General features: G+C 39.8%; 1 non-coding gene across 1 annotated transcript; it reads right to left on the reverse strand.

Annotated features, from left to right (window-relative positions):
* Positions 1 to 5491: 5491 nt before the first annotated feature.
* On the reverse strand, positions 5492 to 5598 carry LOC141616326 (small nucleolar RNA R71). Its single transcript, XR_012530682.1, has one exon. It is a non-coding gene; the product is annotated as a small nucleolar RNA R71 (small nucleolar RNA).
* Between the last annotated feature and the right edge of the window lie 402 nt (positions 5599 to 6000).

The following is a 6000-nucleotide window of genomic DNA, read 5'->3' on the forward strand; positions in this document are numbered from 1 at the left end:
AGGGCTTAATCTACTCTAAGGAAACTTAAACCTCAATTTATTACAAAGAGGGTATATATAGTGGTACAAGATTAGGTTAACTAAGGGCTTAAATGACGATTAGGCCCCTTAATTGAAGTCCAACGCCTTGCAAGTCGAAGCTGGGGACGCACGACCTCCCTTCGTGAAGACAATCATCCTGTATTGAGGGACGCTCGTCCTGGCTTGGGGACGCCCGTCTTGAGCTTGGGGAGGCCCGGGCTAGCTTTGGGACGCCCGTCCTGTGCTGCATTTCTTCTTCTTCTTCTTCTTCTTCTTCTTCTTCTTCTTCTTCTTCTTCTTCTTCTTCTTCTTCTTCTTCTTCTTGTTTTGGATGCCCCCTAATCCGTGAGGGTCCTCCATAGGTCGTGGGGATCCTTTGTCATTGCCCAATTACTTTTTTTATTGACTTAGGCATTTAGTATTAGTCTCCTCTTCGATGCTTGGTCGTTGGATGTTATCAATTTAGCTCCGTTTTACTCCGTTTAGGTGCTCCTCTCCTACAAAGGACACCAAACCTCATGATATATACATAATAGGAAGCTAAAGACAAGAAACGACTCTAGTTCACACTAAAAACCATATGAACTAGGCTAGTTAGGGGACTAAATGTGAAAAAATAAGAGTCACATCAGTGGTGATGCACGTGTGGAGGAATTGAATATGTGAAGAAAGACGTCTTTTTGTCAGGCATATTGAATGTTGTGTTTAATTTACATTTTTTTTATGATAATAGCTCACTTAATATACTGGTTTTAGAAGTAATGAGTGGCTATTGTTTGCATTGGGAATGTTTAAGTTGTTTTCTTAAGAAAATTTGATTTATATGAAGTCCGATTAAGGAAGGGCTATATTTAAATGGTCATAAGTCTATTTCTAGGAATAATATTGATTTGATTCAAATTGGAGGTGATAGCTTGTTCTCTTACGATTCTAACGATAAGTCGCACACCCAAAATGACCAAGAAATGAGGGAGATATGACTGTTTTACAAAACCTGGACGCTGCTGAGAATTGCGCAGGGTACTTGACCGAGTATATCAGGTACTCGATCGAGTACGCGGTACTCGACCGAGTTTCACTGGCACTCGACTGAGTGCGGTGTTTCTGATTTTACCGTAGCTTCTGGAATGTGGCCACTCGACCGAGTGGAATGAGTACCCCTGGTATTCGACTGAGTTCTTTTTATTTGATATATAGGTCAGCTTCTTGAGTGAAAGCACTCGGCCGAGTAGTTATAGAACTCGACCGAATGGCTTGTACTCTACCGAGTGTCTAAGGATACTCGATTGAGTAACCTCTGTCATGGACCTACACTTATATTTTGACCTATTTGGAAGTCATATTGACACTTTACTAGTGTTATTTTGCTTCTTAATGTGTTGTCTTACGTGTATTTTGATCTTAAAGCATGAGGTAGACGGATTCTGTAATGTGGGAACATCAATGTTGTGGTTAGTGTGGGTTGTGAGGAAGATGCGTGGTCATATGTGATCTTGTCGAATAGAAGTGAAGTTGATGAATTTATTGAGACAAACAGCATGTTTTGTGAGATGGTGAGCGATATAGTCGTAAGCTTCAGTAATGTAGTGATACGAATATATGGTCAAGTGGTAATGTAAGTCGGAGGAATGTGAGAATGGAGGATTGAAAGAGGTATATGAATCGATATCATTGGGATTAGCATAATTGAATGAAGGGAAGTAGTTATGACTAAGTTGGCTAAGGATATATGAGATGGGAAGTTGTTATAGAAGATTAAAAAGAATGGTGTTTAGTGAGCCTGGATCGATTTACGCAACGTGGATTTGTGTATAGTGGTTGTGATGGGAATTTGGATTACCAAGTGGCGGACCAAGTGTGTGTAAGTTCTTTGGGAAGGTAACGGTCTGAGAGGAATATTTGGTTTTTGGAGATGTTAAGGAAAGGTCTAATTAATTAAAGAGTAATCATTGGCAGTTTGGACTTCTGGTAGGAAATGAGGGTGAGTAGAATGTTGAGTGAGATTATGGATAAGGGTGAATGAGAAGTTATGGGTACAAATGAAAGGGGATTTGACTTTTGGAAGTAATGCGAAGATAACTGAACTAAAGAGCTAGGTAGGAGGAGCAATGAGTTGAGGTGTTGAGTTGCGATGTCGCATGTAATGGGATAAGGAGGACAAAAGGAAGTAGAGTGAATGTTCACGAGCATTATGGGCCATGAAGGTAAGGAATCATGGAGACGTAGAGTACTAAGATGGGGATGTGAGTTAAAGGATGTATATATAGGATACGTGAGATGACATGTTAGTCGTGAGTTTTGAGGAACTAAAGGAATGAGAGTCTAATAGAGTAATTAAATGGTGTGAGACCTTGGTGGCAAGCTAGGTGGCGAGGTAATCGAGGACAAAATTAGTATGGATATTGAGGTAATTTTGTTGATAGGATTAATGGAGTTGCTATAAGAATTGGTATGCATGGTTGCGAGGGAGTATCAGATGTTGATGTTTTAAAGTGTTTGCTAGCAGTGGAGCATTGGTAATATGGTCACATCAGTTAAGAGATGGTAACTATGTGAATTGGAGAATGTGTTATGAAAGGCATATGAATTTAATCACGTGTTAGTTATATACTTTATCACTTGGTAACTTGCGTGACTTGGAATTGTTAGTTATACTTGAATGTGTATTTATGATGTATATAAGTGATCGTGTGAGGTTCCGACCTCGTGAGTAGTAGTATGGGTGATATTCATAAGGTTGTTATCTGATTATTCCGTGTAATACGTTGTGTTTTGTGGTCTAGTATGGCGGTATTAAGGAAGTATTTCTTGTCAAGGAAGTTGTACTGAGACAATGTTTATGAGATTGTATAAGATTTAATGAATATCGATGTAACTGTTGTGTCTTGGGTTGCAATCCGGGCACGGTACTCTATCTCGCGATACGGGTAAATTCGCGCTGCGGTGCGTCTGTTGGTGGCGGTGTTGCGATGCCATCATCGGGGATGGTGAAGGAGACGAAATGGTTGAGAAACGAATTTTGGAATCTTTTGTTCATCCTATTATTGGTATATAATTTGGTGTCGTGCTTTATGATGTGACCATAATTAGCGCATATTTAGCCCCCGAATTAGCCTTGTTCCCATGCTTTTTAGTGCATATTTGGGTCACTTATTATCTTTAGTTCTTTGTTTTGCATATTCTTTGAGATTTTGATCCCTTGGTAGGAAAGGAGTAAGAATCTTGCATTTTCATGGCAAAACGAGACTAAATTGATCGAATTCAATGACCAAGCATCAAGGAGAGACAAGATTAGATGGCCTTTGTACATATGATAGTAGATGAGCAATGTTGAGAAAGGATCCTTGAGTCCCCAAGGAAATCCCCAAGGAATTTACGAAGAAAAGGGAAGAAAAGAAGAAGAAGTCTTGCTGAGGCACAATCCGTGCGGATTGTCTGCAATCCGGTCATCCTCCACCTGCACAATCCGTGCGGTTTTCCACCAAGACGCTCGGGTTTAGCCACCACAATCCGCCCGGATTCTCTCGAATCCGCTCGAGTTCCATCGCCAGAATCCGCCCGTCCCGACCCTAATCCGCTCGGATTCCTCTACAGCGCGATTTCCTCTTCTCCAAGCTACAAAGAAAGAAGCCCTTCCTTCGGAAAATACCGGCTCCTCCCTACTCAATCTAAAAAGTGTAATTACTAGTTTAGCCCTTAGTTAACCCTAATGCATCCCCCTATTTTCCACTATAAATACCCCATTAGTCTAATTAGAAGAGTATGTTCTTCTTATCAATATTTAGAGTAGTTAATATCAATCAAATCTCTCTTTAGTTTTGTAATCAACAATTAATCAAGTTCTAATACAAGTTTTATTTCCTTAATCTCTCTTTTGTTCATCCTTTATTTTGGGTAATTGAAGATTATTTGAGTTATTATTGGGAGATTGACAACCTCTCAATCAAGCATCAAGTACTTCTTTTATCTTTGCTTTATTATTGGAATCATTAGTAGGTATAATTCTCTTAATCCCTTTTTAATTATTGTTAATTACTTTCATTTATTCATCATGTTTCATTTTGTTGGTATGATTGACAACCTTGCTAGCATGATCAACATGATAATGAGTGAGTAGTCTCTTAGCTAGGGTTAATGGGTGATTAGGGGAAACCAACATGGGGAATGATTGATGCTTAAATTAATATGCTTTCATGTTTTATTTGCGTGCTTGTTTTGATCTCAACTCATGCACATGTTATATTTGATGAAATGCTAAGCCTATGAATCCTTGCATTTACCACCATCTCCTATCTTTTCAATGAGACTTGTAAGACATAACCCAACTCGAGTCTCATTATACCATGCATGTTGTTGAGTAGGGAAGATTAAGTCGACTTGTAGGTGTTGTACAATCTAATCGATTCGGCTCCGGGACCCAAACTTTCCTAGGATTGTAAGATATAACCCAACTCAATCCTATGAGCCCATGACACCCTAGTGCTTTTTAATCAATTGTTTACACCCCTTTTAATTCATCTTGCTTGTTTATTTTCATTGCTATTTTAGTTAGTGACCTTCTACATCAACCCAAATTGTGACACCCCCTAGACACCACTAGTTTCAATAGAAATCTCATTTCAATACCCGTCCCTTGGGATCCGACCTTTACTTGCCTCTTTACTAATTGTAGAGTTGTTTGTGAAGCTATAAATTGTGTTTTGATTCGAACGTGACCCAACGACCACACCTTTAATTGTGAACACGAAACGGACCGATCAAAAATGGCGCCGTTGCCGGGGAGGGTGTTTACTTGATTTATATTTCCTTTTATTGTTATTAGTTGTGTCTTTCTTCGCCTTGGGGAAGTAAACCTCCTCAAGGTTTGTTCTAATTGTTTTCGAGTTGTTTGATATTTTGCATGTCTAGAAGGTCACAAGGTGATTTGTTACCTTTTGACCGTGAAATTGAAAGAACCTTGACGAACAATAGGAGATTTGCTAGGAGGAATTTGAGAGGTATTAGTGAAGTTGTTCAACCAACTATTGAGTTCATCAACCCTTTTGCAATAGAAGGAGAGGAGAACCCATTACACAATACCCCACAAAATCAACCTACAATGCCTAAATTCTCGTCACATTCCGTACCCACCGAGGAGAACCTACCCAATGGTACTCCTACACCACAACATCTAACCGGAAATTTTATTGCCAAATCCGCCTTTATCCAATTAGTCGAAAGGAGCCAATTTGGGGGGATGCCTAGTGAAGACCCTCATTCTCATATGGAAACCTTTTGCGACTATTGTGATGCAATCTCTCAAACCGGTGTGACTCAAGACCAAATTAGATGGGTCTTATTTCCTTTTTCTCTAATCGGCACCGCAAAACAATGGTTGAAGGGCCTTGACAAGGCCACTCTCGGAATAGATTCTTGGAAGAAGTTGGCTCTAGCTTTCTACAAAAAATTCTACCCACCGGAAAAGACTAACATGCTAAGAGCTCAAATTACGGGTTTTAAGCAAAGGGATGAAGAATCTTTGTATGAAGCTTGGGAGCGGTTCAAGGGAATTTGTCGCTCATGTCCTCACCATGGACTTAGCGAATGGTTTTTGGTACAACAGTTTTGGAACGGTTTATATGAAGATTCAAGGAACATTCTCAACATGGGATCAAATGGAATGTTCACCGAAGTTGATGATAATCAAACATGGAACAAGATTGAGGAAATGGCGGTCCATAACTCACAATATAGTAGACCTCGCAAGGCTATTAGAGGAGGAAAGCATGAAGTGAACTCCGTTACTCAATTGGGTGCTCAACTTAGTGCTCATATTGACACAATCAATTCGATGTTTGAAAAAGCTATGGCTAGACTTGAAGAAGTCTCAAAATCACCAAAGCATCATGTTAATGCCATGACGGCATCTTCATCAATCCCAAGTGGGATATGTGAGAATTGTGGAACTTTGGGACATGACCAAAGTGAATGTAGGGGAAC

The sequence above is a fragment of the Silene latifolia genome, chromosome 11 (assembly GCF_048544455.1).
Source record: "Silene latifolia isolate original U9 population chromosome 11, ASM4854445v1, whole genome shotgun sequence".
Classification (NCBI taxonomy): Eukaryota; Viridiplantae; Streptophyta; class Magnoliopsida; order Caryophyllales; family Caryophyllaceae; genus Silene; species Silene latifolia.